We start from the raw sequence: 18,578 nt of genomic DNA, 5'->3' as shown, positions 1-18,578 counted from the left end.
AAACCATGAGAATTAGACTCACAAGAACAAAAAGGAAAAAGGAAATAGGACCAGCCTAACAACATATAAATAGAAGGTCACGATAATGCCCCCCCAAAATTATCTTGCAATGATCTCTAAGCACGTCCTGAAATGTAAGATTTTATTCAGGATGATAATAACTAGTCATAATCAGTTAGGCTGTCTATATTGATTTGATTGCAATTACTGTCTGGTGTAAACATTTTGTTCCATGGTTTTCCTTACATTTAGTTTTCCCTCAGTAAACCTTTGTTTTTTAACGTTTGGAGATTGAAGTTTATTGATTTAAAAGTAGAATTTCCCATCTTCTGGATGTGTAAAACTGCGTGGCTGCACAGCTACCCCTTGTGTTTCAGAACTGCAATAAAGTTTGTTGAGTTTTATATTGTTAGCTTTTATGCAGGAGCATACAAAGAACCAATTTTCCTAGAATTGGATGAAAGTAAACAATTCTTGGTAGAAGACCTCTCTGCTAGGTAGGAGGTTCAACCTGCACCTCACTTTGGAACTAATGGAAGAAGAGTTTACCAATGAGGCTTAAAAATTGCCCTTCCTTCCAGTTTATAACACTATAGGAAGGAAGGAAGGAAGGAAGGAAGGAAGGAAGGAAGGAAGGAAGGAAGGAAGGAAGGAAGGAAGGAAGGAAGATCCAGAAAACATGTTCAAGGCAGCCCATTTATTTGTCTAAGTCCAGCTACTGCATGAAGGTAAGATTCAAAATCCATGTTAGTGACACAAGAGTTGGGATTAAATATGTAACTTTAAGATAAATTCACCTGTGGCAAATCACAGTGTACTTCTCCAAGTTGAAAACCAACTTGTTACTATCAGCTTTAGAAGGAAAGAGGGACCCAGCAATTTTCTACAGAGTTCTTCCTTCTCCATTTAAAAGACATCCCCTATTTACTACAGTTAGAGGGCGAGTTGTTGAACTCTCGTTAACATCTGCTTAAGCATAGGAATCAGGGGAGATGAAACGCTAACACACTTTCCGTTGAACATATTTCTAGTTGAGACATTGTCCCATAAAATATATATCCCCTGTTTGCCAATAATAAATACTCAAGTTTATTGAGCGACATGATAGATATTACACCACTTGAGATAATAGTGAATTCTCATTGATTCCTTTTGAAACTGTTTTCCTTTTGAAAATAACACGATTTGTTTAATGATTATTATTACAGGTAGTGCTCAACTTAGGATCACAATTGAGCCCCAGATTTTTGTCGTTCAGTGAGAACATCTGTTAAGTGAGTTTTTCCTCATTTCACGACCATTCGTACCTCGGTTAAGTGAATCACTGCAGTTGATAAGTTAGTAACTTGGTTGTTGAGTGAATTTAGCTTCCCCGCTGATTTTGCTTGTCAGAAGGTCACAATGAAGGGATCACATGACTCCAGGACATAGCAAAGGTCATGGATATGAACCAATTGGCAGGCTTCTGAATTTCAATCACATAGCAATAGCAATAGCAGTTAGACTTATATACCGCTTCATAGGGCTTTCAGCCCTCTCTAAGCAGTTTACAGAGTCAGCATATCGCCCCCACAGTCTGGGTCCTCATTTCACCCACCTCGGAAGGATGGAAGGCTGAGTCAACCTTGAGCCGGTGAGATTAGAACCGCTGAACTGCAGATAACAGTCAGCTGAAGTGGCCTGCAGTGCTGCACCCTAACCACTGCGCCATCTCAGCTTCCTAATGATCCTGGAGATGCTGCAACAGTGGTAAGTATGAAAAATGTCATCTCATATTTTTCAGTGCTGTTGTAACTTTGGACTAGTCTTTAAACTAACTGTTTTAAATTGAGGACTATCTGTATTAATATGATTATTATAATAGGATTATTATTCACAATCTTCCCTGTTTGGATTTATTAATTGAGGCATTGGTCTTTTTGAGGAATTATCAAATACAAATGGGATTTGAAAGAATCTATTCGTTCCAAAAGTTGCTTTGAAGTTGTTGGCCATGCCATGAAAAAAAAAAGTTTCTTGCATAATCTCTGACAATGAATTAGCCTCCATTCTTAGTCAAAGAAGGTGAACATCAATTCATGCAGTTCCTGTGCAGAGAGGACTATTATAGTGATAGGCAACAATTTATTTGGGCGGACAGAGGTGGATTTTGGAGAGGATTTATTGTTGAATGTTAAAAAGGTACCCTTTTCATATTTAGAGGTGGATTTCCCTGATGAGATTGGACATAAAATCATGATGTTCCCTCTTTTTTTAGTGATTTATTTTTTAGTGCTTCTCAATATTGGCAGTGTAACCTTGGAGAAGGGACGCGGTGGCTCAGGGGCTAAGATGCTGAGTTTGTTGATCAGAAGTTTCAGCAGTAAAGTGGTTCGAATCCCTAGCATCACGTAACAGGGTGAGCTCCCGTTACTTGTCCCAGCTTCTGCCAACCTAGCGGTTCAAAAGGACGTTAAAAATGTAAGTGGAAAAATAGGGACCACTTTGGTGGGAAGGTAACAGCGCTCGGCATTGAGTCATGCCAGCCACATGGCCATGGAGAACGTCTTCAGACAGTGCTGGCACTTCAGCTTAGAAAAGGAGATGAGCACCGCCCCCTAGAGTCAGAAACAACTAACACACATGCGCGGGGGAAACTTTACCTTTAATCTTGGAGCGCTCTAAGCTGCCAAGATAGGAAATGTATCCCCCCCACCAGTGTGTGAAAAATATTGGGGGTTCTGGAGGTGTGTAAGGGCAACATGGCAAATTCGGATGAAGAATGTTCTCCACCTTCATTGAGTTTTCAGCATATAAACTGAAGCTTGCTTGAGTAGGGTGCTTACTCCACTGTTTTCAGGTCTGTAGTATGGAGATGTGTCTAGATATCCAGAAAATGATTCCCTAGATTTGCCAGAATTTCAACAATCATGCCCCATTTTTAAAAGCCAAGAATTAAGGCAATGCTGATTTGAAATATATATTGTGGGAAGCAGAGGTGGGTTGCCAATTTCTTTACTACCAGTATGGGCATGGTCCGGCACATGAGCACCACACTTCTGCACATGCAGAGGCCTCCCGCCACTGCTACTACGGGCAGTAACCCACCTCTGGTGGGAAAGCAAAAATTATTATAATTGCCTCACGAAACTTAACTTTCTAGCCAAATTTTAGGCTTAGCTTCCAAATCAAATCAGATAACATTTGTATCCCTCCAAGAAGATTCAACAGCTTTCTGTGTTGCTAAATTAGAATCTGGAATTATTTTAATCAAACATTGAATCTTAATCAATTTCAAATATGGGCAAGAAAGCAATAATCATCTTGGCATGAAGTAAGTATTTGCATGAGAAATTGGTTTGGAATCCATGCAAATACTAAAATCGGGAAAAAATTTAAATTTTAACTCAATTCAGCTCCTTGTGAGAAATCCTGGATTAGCGCATTACCTATTTAAAGTAGCACAGCATATTTTGTTTCAAAATCAGTGTGTTTTTATTTCACCTTGAAATATTATATTAGTTGTAACACAACTGTGAACTCTGGGTAGCAATTTAACAATCTCCTTTAAAACACACCAGCTTGTTGAAAGATGTAATTGAAACTACCCTTGTGTGCTATAGTTAATGCAGGAGTTCGTGGTGAATAAGCTGTGATCATTTATATATTGCTGCATTGAATAGCTTTTAAAAGACCCCATTGTTTCTCCTACAATTAATTGGTATCATTTTGAAGATGGTGTCCTTCTCCACAACGCTGTAAGTTATTATCCTCATAACAAGAGTTTTCAGTAGCTGAACTGTAATAACATATACTGTATATCATAAACCTAATAAGCAAATTAAACCATTGCTTAAATTAAACCCATTCAGGTTTTTTTCTAAGTCAGATTTCTCATCAGTGCTAAACTACCTCCTGGTATCTCGATGATTTTTCAGTATTCTCTATGAAGAATTTCACAAGCAAGATACCAATTCCAAGATGATTCCAACTTTTACTCTAGATGCGGCTGTGTTTTCACTGAAAGAACAAAGGTGTTTTGTTCTGGATTCATGGCTTCTGTTTTAAGAGCAGCTGGAAACCGTGGCTAGGAAGCCCTTAGTTCAACTCTGGTTGGTGCACCAGTTTTGGTCTTTCCTGGAAGAGAAGGCACACTGGCTACTCACATTTTGGTCATCTTATCTCAGCCCTTCAAGGTAGATTAAGAAATAGAAGCAGCAGCAAATTGCAGGAATGCTTCTGATTTTGGAAGGGTGGAATAACAGAATCCGAGTTTCTTTATTTAGATTTATATGGCCGTCCTTCTTGCCAAAATAACTCTGGACAGCAAACAAAGTTTAAATATGAAAGCAACAGGGGTGGGTTTCAAACTTTTTAGAACCTAATCTGTAGGTGTGGCCTGTTTTGTGGGAGTGGTTCGGTGGTCATGTGACTGGGTGGGCGTGGCTTGGTGGGCGTGTGACCGGGTGGCCGTGGCCAACTTGGAAAATGTGGTGAAACTCACTTAACAATGCTCTTGCTTAGCAACCAAAATTTTGGGCTCAGTTCTCTCTCTCTCTCTCTCTCTCTCTCTCTCTCTCTCTCTCACACACACACACACACACGCACACACACACACACTTTCTTTCCTTCCTTCCTTCCTTTTGTCTCTCTCCACCTCTTTCTTTCTTCTCCCTCCCCCACTTCCTTTTTCTTTCTTTTTTCTTTCTCTTTCTATCTTTGTCTCTCTTTTTTCTCTCACTCTCCCTCCATTCCTTCCTTCCTTCTTTCCTTTCTTGTGTGCATCTCTCCCCCTTCTTCCCTTCCTTCCTTCCTTCCTTTTGTCTCTCTCCACCGCTTTCTTTCTTCTCCCTCCCCCACTTCCTTTTTCTTTCTTTTTTCTTTCTCTTTCTATCTTTGTCTCTCTTTTTTCTCTCACTCTCCCTCCATTCTTTCCTTCCTTCCTTCCTTGTGTGCATCTCTCCCCCTTCCTTCCTTCCTTCCTTCCTTCCTTTTTTCCTTCCTTCCTTCCTTCCTTCCTTCCTTCCTTCCTTCCTTCCTTCCTTCCTTCCTTCCTTCCTTCCTTCCTTTTGGAACAGGTTCCAAAAGGTATGCTAAATTTCACGAACCGGTTCTGGCGTACCGGTGCGAACCGGGAGAAACCCACCCCTGGAAAGCAACAATATAAATAAATTGCAAAGACCACACAACATACAAGCCCTAAAAGTGAAACCGACAAGAAAAACCCATGGAATAATGTCGAATCATGCAGGCTTCCCTGCATGACACCCGTCCCTGTTCAAACAGCCAAATCTTATTACATTCAAATTTGCCATGCCAATTAGCAAAACCTGTTACACATTTGTGGCTCTCCTCCATTCAGATCAAATGGTAAGCTCCTCAAAAATCTAATTTAGTGGAAATGTGTGCCTTCTGAACGTGACCCAAGAGGTTCAACATAAGAGGTAATGGGTAAGTTATTCGTAATTGTTACAAAACTCAGAAATCTGTAATCTTGCACAATTCTAAGGAATTACGGTATATTTCCTTTTTTATAAAAACATTGGCACAGATGTGGGAGATTAAGAAGACCATATAGTATAAATCCAATATATGAAAAAAGAGAGACAAAGATAGAAAGAGAAAGAAAAAAGAAAGAAAAAGCAAGTGGGAGAGAGAGAAGAAAGAAAGAGGTGGAGAGAGACAAAAGGAAGGAAGGAAGGAAAGAAAGTGTGTGTGTGTGTGTGAGAGAGAGAGAGAGAGAGAGAAAGAAAGAAAGAAAGAAAGAAAGAAAGAAAGAAAGAAAGAAAAAGAAAGAGAACTCTATACCATTTCAGACAAATGATTGTCCAATCTCTTCTTAAAAACCTCCAGTATTGGAGCATTTACAACTTCTGGAAGCTAATTGTTCCACTGATTAATTGTTCTAATTGTCAGGAAATTTCTCCTCAGTTCTAAGTTGCTTCTCTCCTTGATTAGTTTCCACCCATTGCTTCTTGTTCTACCCTCAGGTGTCTTGGAGAATAGTTTGACTGCCTCTTCTTTGTGGCATCCCCTGAGATATCGGAACACTGCTATCATGTCTCCCCTAGTCCTTCTTTTCATTAAACTAGACATACCCAATTCCTGCAACTGCTCTTCGTATGTTTTAGCCTCCAGTCCACTAATTATTTTAGTTGCTCTTCTCTGTACTCTTTCTAAAATCTTAACATCTTTTTAAAATTATGGCTACCAAAACGGGATGCAATATTCCAAGTCTTATCAAGGTATTATAAAGTGGTATTAATACTTCCCGTGATCTTGATTCTAATCCCTCTGTTTAAGCAGTGTACAAAATTGACAAAACTACAAGAACATTCATTAATATTTCTTTTTTGCTGGTTTTATTTTTTCTGGGGAAGGGGGCTGGTATCAAAGTCCTTCCTAGATATGTGTTGTTTGAAAAGCAGTTTCATTGGCCAAAGTGTCCCTATTATTTGATTTAAATGTTAATTGATTGAACTATCAGATAAATGATTAGAAGTTCTAAAAGAAAACTAGACCAAAGAAAGGTACGTTTCCGATCTTGGATAAATAATATTAGTAATTGGATAAATAATATTATCCTCATCCACATTTACATTGGGTGTTTAGCTAGATATTTGTATAATTGCTAAACTGCCATGTGATTTTTTTCCCCCCTTATCTGCTGACCTCTCCCAGTTCCCATACCCACTAATTTAGAATTTCTCAGGAAAAGATTCATGTACAGAAACTTCTTTGCTCTCTCTTGATTCATGCCAAATGTTTACCTCACCACATGACATGGTTTTCCTCACTGGGGCATTTTGACTGCTACTGAATAAATATTCAGGAATTCTTTGTGAGTGAGAATAATGGGAAGTTGCTCCTATCTATGGGGTTCCACCACAAAACCGCGGTCGACTAAAGCACGCTCGACGAAACCGCGTACCTGACGTCATCACAGCGCGACGAAAAAAGCACGCTGTGAGCGGTAAAGCTAAAATTAACGCGTAAACCTAACCCTAAACCTAACCCTAAACCTAACCCTAAACCTAACCCTAAACCTAACCCTAAACCTAAGGCTAACCCTTAACCTAACCTTAATCCTAACCCTAACGCTTAACGTAACCCTAAACCTAACTCTAACCCTTAACCTAACCCTAACCCTAACCCTAAACCTAACCCTTACCTTTACGTGAATTGGCTTGCTTTAAAAGTGCTTTTTGAAGCGCCCTTTTTTCTCCGCGGTCGTTGTTGTCGCGCCGCTGATGACGTCAGCGACGCGCTTTAATCGGGCGCGCTTTAGTGGACCGCGGTTTTGTCGTGCCACGATCTATGGATATATTCTGGCATTAATTTCTTCCCTCAAACAATTGTGAGCACATTCGTTTAAAAGTTAAGCATTCCCATAAACATGGAACGATTGTAGTTCGTTTCCTGATACACCACGCGTTGGTGTAAATATGTCATTTATTTTTCCTTGGTTTTACTTCTTTACTACTCCTGGGTTTAAAATAGCTGTTCCCTTGAAATGTAGTTCTTATTTATTGATTCACTTATTTTTTCCCCCCCAAACATTTGTAACCTGACTGCTTCAGAGTCTGTTGAAAAGCTGCTCTTTTGTAATAATGTTTTCTCAGATCAGTTTATAACATTCTCCATCCCCTTCGTATTACTCATTGTAAAGATTCTGGTAAACCTGACAGGTAAGTTATTGTACAAGTTCTGATTCAAATCTGCAGATTGCAGCATTAAGAAAGTAAACCGTATTGACATTCCATGATAGAGCTTGGTGAAAAGGAACCCACAACTCGAAGAACAAAAGAATAGTAAAGGGGAAGGTTAAGAATGTTAAATCTAAAAGTTAGTTTAATTATAGTGTGAATTATTGACTGTAGCTTGACACCTGTTCCTTAGCTGACCTTCTAGAAGAGTCATTTCTTAATCAACAGTGGAATTGTGAACTTAAGGGCATTTTTTATCAATGCTCAGTCACACCTAAATTAATTGTTTTTTAACAAAACCCAAAGAATTCTGTCTTTCAAAACCTCACCCTTTTCCATCCCATTTCGGTTTGCTCACATTAATATACCCAACTGTTTTAGCCACGTAATATATCAGCGCTGATAATATTTTTATTAAGGAGCTGGTTACAATACATGGGACCCAGGTTCCATGGATTAAAGTGTTTGTCATGTTCCCAGAGAAGCTTCTGCTCTTTTTTTTTTTGGTTCCACCACAAAACCTGATTTGGGAGTCCTTCGGGATTGGGCGGCATATAAATTCATTAAATTTCAATTTTTCAATTTCAATTGATGGTAGCAAAGTGGTAGCAAAATACTGTGTTTCTCTCCAATAATTGACCATATTTAAGAGGACTTGAAAAACAGTCTCGGCTTTGGAATGAATATTATAACCATTTCAAGCCCTAGTAGCAATCTGTGGCAGAACACACGATGTAATCAGTCTCATTCATTGCCTGTTTGGTCAACAGAAAGTGGTTACCCTGTTTTACTTCTGACAGATTTATCCAAGTAGCAAATAAATATATGGTTAGGAGAAGAAACATTATTTAAAATGTGGCTAGAGAGGAAATGGGATTGGGGGAAGGATATTCTTTTTTTTTTTTAATGAGAATTTTGAAAAAAAAACTTTTACAAATATCTACTTCCCTCCCCCCACCCTCCTCCCCCAACCCCCCCCAACCTTCCTCACCCCCACCCCCGACTTCCCAGAACCAATACAGGGTATAAATCTTTAACAAAAACATTCTAAAATAAACTTAAAAAAAAGTTAATATCATCTTTCATTTGAGCTTTAACTCCTCCTTGCTAGGCTAGCTCTAAACAAATTATATCATTCCTTGTTTCTTCAGTCATAAACTATCTGGAATTTCTTAATCCCATATTTATTTTGAGTATAGTCAATCCATCTTCTCCACTCCAGTTTATATCTCTCGTTTGAATGGTCCTTGAGATATGCTGATATTTTAGCCATCTCTGCTAGGTTTGTTACTTTCAATGTCCATTCTTGAATAGTAGGCAAGTCTTCCTTCTTCCAGTATTGTGCCACCAAGAGTCTAGCTGCGGTTATTAAATGCAAAATCAGGTTAGTCTCTACAACTGTACAATCAGTAATTATACCGAACAAAAATAACTGAGGGGTAAACTTTATCCTTTTTTTTAAGAACATTTTGCATAATCCACCATATTGTGGGGAAGGATATTCTGAATGGGAAGACTATTCCACTTGTGTTCCTTTGTGCAGGCAGAATGGGGAGGAATGTTGTGGCAACGGCTATTCATTGAAGGCAATGAAGTCAACTTTAATTGACCAGATCTATGTTGGTTCATTCAGGTGTGGCTGATAATCAATAATAAGAAGGCTTTGTGCAGGTGATGGCTGTCTTGATGGGCAGGTGTTTTCATGCACTCTCCGATAAGTGTAAACTTCCTAGCTTCTACAGGAAGTTTACACAAGGCCTTCGCAAACAAAATTCCTCTTTCATTTGCCCTTACCTGTTAGTAGAAAATGCACCCTAATAGAAAAGAGTCAAAGGGGCTGAAGCAGTGGGCAATCTATTGTAGAAGAATCCAAACTCAAAAAATCCCATTTTCTCCCTCCTATTTTGGTTTCTCTGGGTTGAAAACACTGATTTGCAAATATTACATTTGCTTCCAGGATTGAGTTATCAAGGGGACTTCTCTGAATAAGCTGTATCACAGGGAATGCCTGGTTGGTTGAGGGGTTTTGGAGTGATTTTGTTTATATATGAATGATAATAAGTACATGTTAGGATTTTATCCTTGACTTTCTTCTGTTTCAACATCAAAAGGATGTTGATAAACCGGGCCGCAAATTGTAATTGAGATTTGGTGAAAAGACTTATAAATCTTACAAATTTGTGTTTAAATCCTGTGATGAAGGTATAAATAACTTGGATTAGAATGAGAGGTGACGTGACATAAATAGCAAAGAATTTTTTTTTTTGGTCTTCTTTTAACTACAATAACAAAAGGGAATGCTAATGTATACTTTTGGTGATTATCAACTAGAAATGTCAACATTTTTTAGATTGTTTTAGATTTTAAATGGTCGTTTTGTTAACACATATTAATAGATTGTTGTTTAGATATTGTTCCTCTTTTGCGCCTGTGGAGAGGAGAGGTGAGAAAAATAGCAAATAACCTCTAGTTAACTATAATAATAACAAAGATGTGTTAGGGAGAGGAAATGTTAGATATCCTATTAATAGTCAATTATATTAGCCGTGGAGACTAGATTAAAAGGCCTGATGGGACCTGCAGAATAAAAATCAGATATAGGAAGAGTTTGGAGAGTTTTCTTTGATTAAAATGATATCAATCCCAATTCAGGACTTAGTTTCAGTCTTGTATGTGTTTTCTGCTCCAGAAACTTGTTGTTCTGATGTTTTGATGCCCTCACAAAGCTCACTTGAGGAGGACAGAGTTCATTTCACCTCAGTGGGTGAGACCCGGGGATAGAATTGCTAGAAAAAGTTAAAAATCATCTCTCTGTGTAGTATGAAAACAATGATTATTATCAATGTTAGTGAAGGAATTTGTCATTCAGAACTGTGTTGAAGGGAGGGACTTCACTAGCAAACGCTCCATTCTAGTTCAATCACTGCCACTCAACGTCTGGATCTCTTCTCTCCTTTGGCTCTGAAAGTTGAGGGGCGTGTATTTGTCTTTCTGGCTCATGCTGGTTTATCTAAAACCGAATCAAAACAGGTGGGTTTTTTTCTGCTTGTTGGCATCATGTTTTCCAATTAGTGGGAATGTTTGCCTCACCCTACCTCCTAGCTCCTGGACTAAATTAATCTTTCCTTCCACACCTAGAAAGTTAGTGAGCTCCACTCATGATACCTGCTGTTTATAAACAATTCTACCGCAACCTCCACCCGTATCCAATAAACTCAATTATGGTTGCCTCCTACAAGGAACATTGCCTCCTCGCAAAAGGTGCTGACATACTGTGAATGTGCTATTACAGCTCATGTGATAAGAGTTGAGGGTGGCTTTGTGTCTTCACACCGACAGCTCGGATTGTTCCCGAAAGAGGCACGCAGCGTGTACTGGAAAACCTGGGGTGGGGCAGAAAACAAGGGAATCGGTTTAATTCTGCTATCATTGCAAGGTAGAGAATTGTGGTTTATGGATCTTTTCAATGGTTTCATAGCCAGGGATGCTTGGATAGATCTTAACCACAAATCCATTTCTTCTGCGGTGCTAAATTTCTGTGTCAAGTGATTAATTTGTAGAGCTCGGCAGGTAGGGAAAGATCCTACCAGGGGGCCAAAGCTGATCTTTAAAAGGCACAATTTCTAAAAAGTGGATTCAGAGGAATACTTTAAATAGTTTAAACAGAGCCCTTGCAAATTACCTCCTCGTTAGGCAGGGGTGGGTATCCTGCCAGTTCTAACCTCTTCAATAGAAGAGGTTCCATAAATCTACAGTGCCGTTTAGAACCGGTTCCAGCTCCTACCCCTTGCCCGTCCGCACATCATCACAATGAAGAGCGAGAGGAGGAATTCTGGGAGTTGAAGTCCACAAGTCTTAAAGCTGTCAATTTTGAACATCCCTGAGGTTTTTTCCCTAAAGTGTTAGGGGTGCAAGGATCTTGTAACTTCGCAGCTTTAAGACTTCCACACTTCAATGCCAGAGTTTCCGAGCCAACATGACTGGAGGAGGAATTCTGGGTGTTGAAATCCACAAGTCTTAAAGCTGTCAAGTTTGAACACCCCTGGGTTTTTTTTTCTCAAGGGTTAGGGGTGCAGGGGTCTTCTAACTTGACAGCTTTAAGACTTGCGTGCTTCAAATGCCAGAGTTCCTGAGCCAACATTTTGGTTGCTAAGAGCGTTGTTAAGTGAGTTTCACCACATTTTACAAGTTGGCCACACCCACCCAGTCACATGGCCGGCAAGTCACTCTCACCTGGTGACATGGCTGGCAAGCCACTCCCACAAAGCAGGCCACACCTACAGAAGAGGTTCTAAAAAATTTTGAAACCCACCACTGTCTCTATGCCATGTACAGCACCCACTCCCACCCACTAGACTAGTTCCTGGGCCAAGGTGTTGTTGTTGTTGTTTTGTTGGGGGGTTTGTGTGTGTGTGTCAAATTGGCACAGCTCCACTGACTTGGACAGACACCACAGCAAACTATTTCTAAGCCTTCGTGCATAATTGTTGCATTCAGCTTGTCATCCAGCTATTTGAACTGACAATTGCAATTGGCTTCTTGGAAACAAGCTCATATTATCTAAATGGCCAGTGGGAACACCCAGTTTGTGTTGGTTAAGTGAGAATGCTGTTTGCATAGAGCTGCAGACTGACACCGAGCCACAGTAAAGAGCTTCCAGCTTAACCTTTGGTTTTCATATTCTAATGCAATTAAGCTTCTGTGTAAACAAACAACTAAATTAAATCAGTAGTCTCCTGCAAGGATCATCACTACTGTTTTCTCTCTCTCCTTCCTTGTATCTCCCTCCCTCGTGTGCCACTCCCGGATCTGCTGTGCACTTGTGCTATTACCCTGTTTTAAGGGCTGAGTTGGTGTTTTTCTGTCTCAGTAGTGGTTTATTTGAATCCAGAACAAAGCTGGATCAGTGTTTGTAATGCTAGGGCTTCCGAGTGGCTTATTTTTCAACTGACTTTGCTCGTATTTTATTCTTTTTTTTTTATGTTAACATCTTTTATTTCCTTTTCCTTTTCCTTTATACAATCACTTAAATACTGTGCAGTTAAAAAAAAAGCAATAAACACAACTCATAACACTTCTATCCTTCATACACCCTTTCTTCTACCCCTCCAACTTTCATTTCTCCCCTCCAACAATCCCCTCTTCTACTTCCCCTCCCCCTCAACCATTCCTTTCTCTCCTTCCCACCATCTCACCCTCCTTACATTCCCTTCTCACTCCCTCTTCATTCCTCCCTCTTCTTTCCCTCTACTCCTCACTTCGGTGTATTTTTACTATTCATTGGTCTATTCGTTTTATAATTTACACTAAAATTATTTAAAAAAAAATTTAGGGAAAGGAGAAAAAAGAAAGAAAGGGGGAAAAAAGCAACAGTATCCAAGTGCATTCATTGTTTGCTCGTATTTTATTCTTTTAACTTCTAAGTTCTCCGATGCTTAGCATCTGCTGCAACCTAACTCAAGGAAGAATGCAACTTCATCTTAATTCTTGCTCCTCCATCCCACAATCCTTGCCAAAAAAAAAAAAGAAACCTTTTCCAGATCTCAGCATCCTAAAGATGGATTATGATTGTCAAAAAAAAATGGGCAACTGGCAACGAAGCTTTGTTTTGAATCGGCTGTAGTTGATAATTTTTGTCAATTCCTTATTACAAAAAAAAAAATTATCCACATTAAAACAATCCCTTTAAATTAAAACGAAGTCACGAAAGAACATTATAATTTAAATATCCTTTTTCTGTTTTGATAATCGTGTTTTGAGTTTGATCATGATCCTAGGCTGACCTCATTGTGGAGTTCTTCTACATTCTATGATTTAAGTGAGTCACAGGGAATAAAAGAGGCTTGGGTGAAAAAAAAAAATAATTCTGGGCTGAAGGCCACATTTCGTCTTTCAATGGTACAGCAGTAAATTCTGGAAGCTCCTGAGGGCCACTCCCAAAATTTAAGTAGCCTCCTGCAAGCAAAGGTTAAAAGTTGCTCTCACTTCCTGTATCTCTGCCTGAAAGGCTGTTCCTTCAATTGGCCCATCAAAATGAATGACAAATATAAGAAGCAGTGTATAGTAAAATCTATTTTCAGGAGCTAAATGAGTTAAAGTGGCACTCAATGTTGGCTACCCAGAAGCACTAAGAATCCAATGAGTTTGCATATTTTCTGTCCGTCTCTCCTTCCTCTCCCATCCAATTTGTTTTCAAGATTTCCTTTATTTAACAGTTAAGATTTTTTTTTTTAAAAAAAACTACCCATTAGAAGCTTACAGCAATATTCACAGCAGAAAAAAAACCTGCAGCTGAGAATAAAGTCAAACTTTTTAAAGTGTGCTAAAACTAGAATTATTTGCCAGGTCAAAAGACTAAGTATATTTCCCCGTGACCCGTCAAAACCGCGGAGGACAAAATCGCGCTCGACGAAAGCGCGCATGTGACGTCATCACAGCGCGATGAAAAAAATTAAAAATTGAAATAAAATTAAAATTAAAGCAAGCCGATTCACATAAAGGTAAGGGTTAGGTTTAGGGTTAGGGTTAGATTTAGGTTAAGGGTTAGGGTTAGGTTTAGAGCATTAGGGTTACGTTTAGCGTTAGGTTAAGGGTTAGCGTTAGGTTTAGCGTTATGTTAATGGTTAGGTTTAGGGTTAGATTTAGGGTTAGGTTAAGGGTTAGGTTTAGGGTTAGGTTTAGGGTTAGGTTTGGGGGGGGTTAGGGTAAGGTTTTCGCTTTATTTTTACATTTTTCGATCACAGCGCGATGTTTTCGTCGCGCTGTGATGACGTCAAATGCGCGCTTTCGTCGAGCGCGATTTTGTCCTTCGCGGTTTTGTGGTGGAACCATATTTCCCAGCTTGACAATGTTTCTACTCCTGCTCTGATCTCATTGGGACGAGTTTGCTGCTTTCTGAAATCTCGGCAATTCAGCCTTATGGGGAAGCCAAAATGAAGTCACTTGCACCTTCATTGAAAAGCTTCCCATCCCGTTATTTAATCTTTGGAGAGGTCATTGGAAGTTTGGAAGGGAACCATCCATTTGTTTGTCTCGGTTGCGTTTGGAGGAGAATTCTTGCCTCTTGAAAAATAAGGACATTTAATTGCCTTTGAAAGCTGGCAGCAGAACAGGATGCAACGAATGTTTTCGTTCTTTTGTAAAAGTCAAACTGCTATTTTGGTAGGCGGAAGACAGAGAGCTGTTTGGGAGGAGACAATCACCCATCTCTACTCCTTGGAAATAGGAGCTCTCTCACCCATCAGGCCAATCTATCTGACCTACAATTGTATTGTATTTGTATTGTATTTGTATTGTATTTGTATTGTATTTGTATTGTATTTGTATTGTATTTGTATTGTATTTGTATTGTATTTGTATTGTATTTGTATTGTATTTGTATTGTATTTGTATTGTATTTGTATTGTATTTGTATTGTATTTGTATTGTATTTGTATTGTATTTGTACTGTATTTGTACTGTATTTGTACTGTATTTGTACTGTATTTGTACTGTATTTGTACTGTATTTGTACTGTATTTGTACTGTATTTGTATTGTATTTGTATTGTATTTGTATTGTATTTGTATTGTATTTGTACTGTATTTGTACTGTATTTGTACTGTATTTGTACTGTATTTGTACTGTATTTGTACTGTATTTGTATTGTATTTGTACTGTATTTGTACTGTATTTGTATTGTATTTGTACTGTATTTGTACTGTATTTGTACTGTATTTGTACTGTATTTGTACTGTATTTGTACTGTATTTGTATTGTATTTGTATTGTATTTGTATTGTATTTGTATTGTATTTGTATTGTATTTGTATTGTATTTGTATTGTATTTGTATTGTATTTTATTATTTGTATGCCGCCCTTCTCCGGGAGGACTCAGGGCGGCGAACAATTCAAGGGGGAAAAAGGGGAACGTAAAAAGACAAAATACAAATAATAAAAGTAGTCAACAGTCGCACAACCATACATGTCGAGAGGGGAGGGAACTCATCACCCCCAGGCCTGCCGGCAAAGCCAGGTTTTGATGGCTTTTTGGAAGGCCTGGAGAGTGGTGAGGGTCCGAATCCCTGCGGGGAGTTCGTTCCAGAGGGCCGGAGCTGCCACAGAGAAGGCCCTCCCCCGGGTAATACCCAGGTGGCATTGGCTGGTAGATGGCAGCCGGAGGAGGCCAACCCTGTGAGATCTAATGGGTCTGTGGGAGGTAATTGGCAGCAGGCGGTCTCTCAAGGCCTCCACTGACAGCCCATTCCTTCAGCAAGAAGTTGTTTTTTCCCCCTTCAGTAGCGCAGAGGTGGGAAAGAAGAGACAACATAATGAGCAAGACAGGATTTCTTCTTTCATACTTCTGCTCTTTTGAGGGGAGAAGGTAGGATGGAGGCAATACTTCCTTTCAAAGCCTTGTCCCTGAGGTCAAGGAGTTTGCTAAGGGGAGACAGGAGCCGCTCTGGTTCAATTCATCATCTCTGTTATATTCTGGCAACCAGCAGGATGGCCTATCCTGTACGGTCGGCAAAAAATCTTGGTTCTTTTCAGTGCAATTTAAAAACAAGGCCAATCCAAAGTAGTTTCCTTGCTGCTTCAGCTGAACTAGCAATGGGTATGACAACCCCCTCCACCATCACTACTATCACCAATAAAGGTAACAGAGTTCAAAGCAGGTCAAGTTATTGTAGGAAGTTATCACCCGGGGCCCTCTCCCGGAAAAATGAAATATCCTAGGAAATATTGAAAAGGCAGAATATTTCTCTGGATGTGAAAAGGAAGAAATGTGTTTTAAAAGACAGAATAGCTGCCTGTACCTTCCTGCCCATCCCCACTTTGTCAATGGGCCATTAAGAAGGCCAAGCCAGTCCACTTTACATAATAAAGACTTCTCCACTTCAGTTACAGGAAAGCATGATAATATTGGCCCCAACGGACCACATGGCATCTGAGAACTCAACCAAACCTGGCTTCAAAACACAGCCCAGAGAGTTGCCCCTGCATGGCCCCATGGGAGTCTGACAACCAATCAGAATACATTTCTTACACAGGAACAGGAAACAGAGAGGTGGGACTGAACAGGTTATAAAAAGCCTAGCAAGCCCCTCCCTCAGCCCTTCTCTTCTTCTCCACCAACATTGAAGCATGCGATCACCTTTTCTGTTCAGGGCTGAAGCCATGTGGTCCTGTCCACCATTAAAACCATCTTTCCAAGCAGCCTCCATGTCTCCAGTGTCTTTTTCCCCACTTGGAGCCGAACCCAGAAGGACATTTCTTTCATCATTATTTTGGCTCGTCCGGCAGAAAAATCTTGAAAATATTCCCCCCCCCCTCCCGCTCCCCTGTTCACGCAAAACATTCACAATCCATGCAAAACAGTCTCAAAAGATTTCTATGCCTAACCTGTTTCCCTGAAAATAAGACATTCCCTGGATAATAAGAGACCAATTGGACTTTTGAGCGCATGTGCTAAAATAAGCCCTCCCTGAAAATATTGCAACATAACAGCAGCCATGAGATGATCACGCTCACTGCCTCCTGCACTTCAATAATAATAAGACCTCCCCGAAAATAAGGCCAAGCATTTATTTCAGAGGTCGAAAGAGTTTTTGGGGAAACATGGTATGTGCTTTTAAAAAAAAAACTACTGTATTTCACCTATAAATCTTTTCCGATCGCAGTGAAGAACAGAGAAAGCTTACAGCCGGCGTTGCATTTTTGCTAAGAGGTGCTGAGCTCCCAGCTCAGCCACGAGACCTCAGTCACAAAACCTATTTTCCCACAGGGCAAAGAAAAGCTCCAGCTTGCAATAAAATTGCTTAGGATAGTTTTTTTCTCTCTCCCGCTAAACTTGTCTTTTCTTTCTTTCTTTCTTTCTAAAGTGGTGGTGACATGGGAGATAAAATCAGGGCAAGATTCCAAAGAGGCTGGTGTGATGGTGCAACAGATAGGAATCTCGAACTTCGGTTGCGGGCAGAGAAATAATATAAACAGCAGCAACACTTACGTGCGTGGGTGGCAATTAATCATACCACTCAGTTTACCAGTAAAGTCACTTTTTTTTCTCTCTCTCTCTCTCTCCTGATCTCTTAATCCCTTGGCAACTTTTCTGGTTGTGCTTGCTGCTTGCAACAGTTCTTGACCTAGAGAACAAGAACGGTCCAGTGTGTTCAAAACAAACCGCCTTCTTTCTCCCAAATAAATAGTTAGTGAGTGTTCTTGTTCTCCTGCTGTGAGTGTTCTCCGTCATACTCCCTATGTCAGGCCTGCATTTATATTCCTTTTAGAATTTGGGCCTGCCACACTTTCTCTTATTTCACTGTGCTGTTTCTTTAAGTATAGTCGATGGGAGGGGGAGTAGACAGGAGTAGGATTGTGGAATGTATTGTTTTTCATTCTTTGCTAGAAGCCAAGGTCATCCTTTGTTCTCCACACCAGTACTAAGAAGCTGGGCATGGACGCCAGCGTGGAAGAAGGAGATTGGACCATGTGATGGATTGTGGGTATGGGGGACAAGATCATGAACTTTCAACTGGGTGGGATTCTGATGTAACTTCCAGAGTTGGGATCCCACAGCACTATGCCAACAAGCCTGCTTTATTAAATTGGAACTTTAAGCATAGTTTTGCCTTCGATTCTGATTTGATTCTACATGGTATTTAGAACGCTGACACGCTATACACGTGGTTTTACCATTGTTCCCATCACCTGGGCAAAAGGAGAAAATCGGTAGAATTCCCTAAAAGGGAACGGGGAAGAAAGAACCAGCCATCATTTCATTGTTCAGTTGTTGAAACTAAGAAAGGTAAATTAGCATTTGTGTTTCTTGTTCCACTCTACAAGTTGTAACAGGCACACTAGACTATTCTGCTTGAACCGGCAGAGAAGGAAAAAACTGCACCAGAAACATGGACC

This window comes from Thamnophis sirtalis, unplaced genomic scaffold, assembly GCF_051295495.1.
Source record: "Thamnophis sirtalis isolate CommonGarterSnake01/CBP01778 unplaced genomic scaffold, rThaSir2_p1.2 scaffold_2, whole genome shotgun sequence".
Taxonomy (NCBI): domain Eukaryota; kingdom Metazoa; phylum Chordata; class Lepidosauria; order Squamata; family Natricidae; genus Thamnophis; species Thamnophis sirtalis.
Note: the sequence above shows the minus strand (reverse complement) of the source record.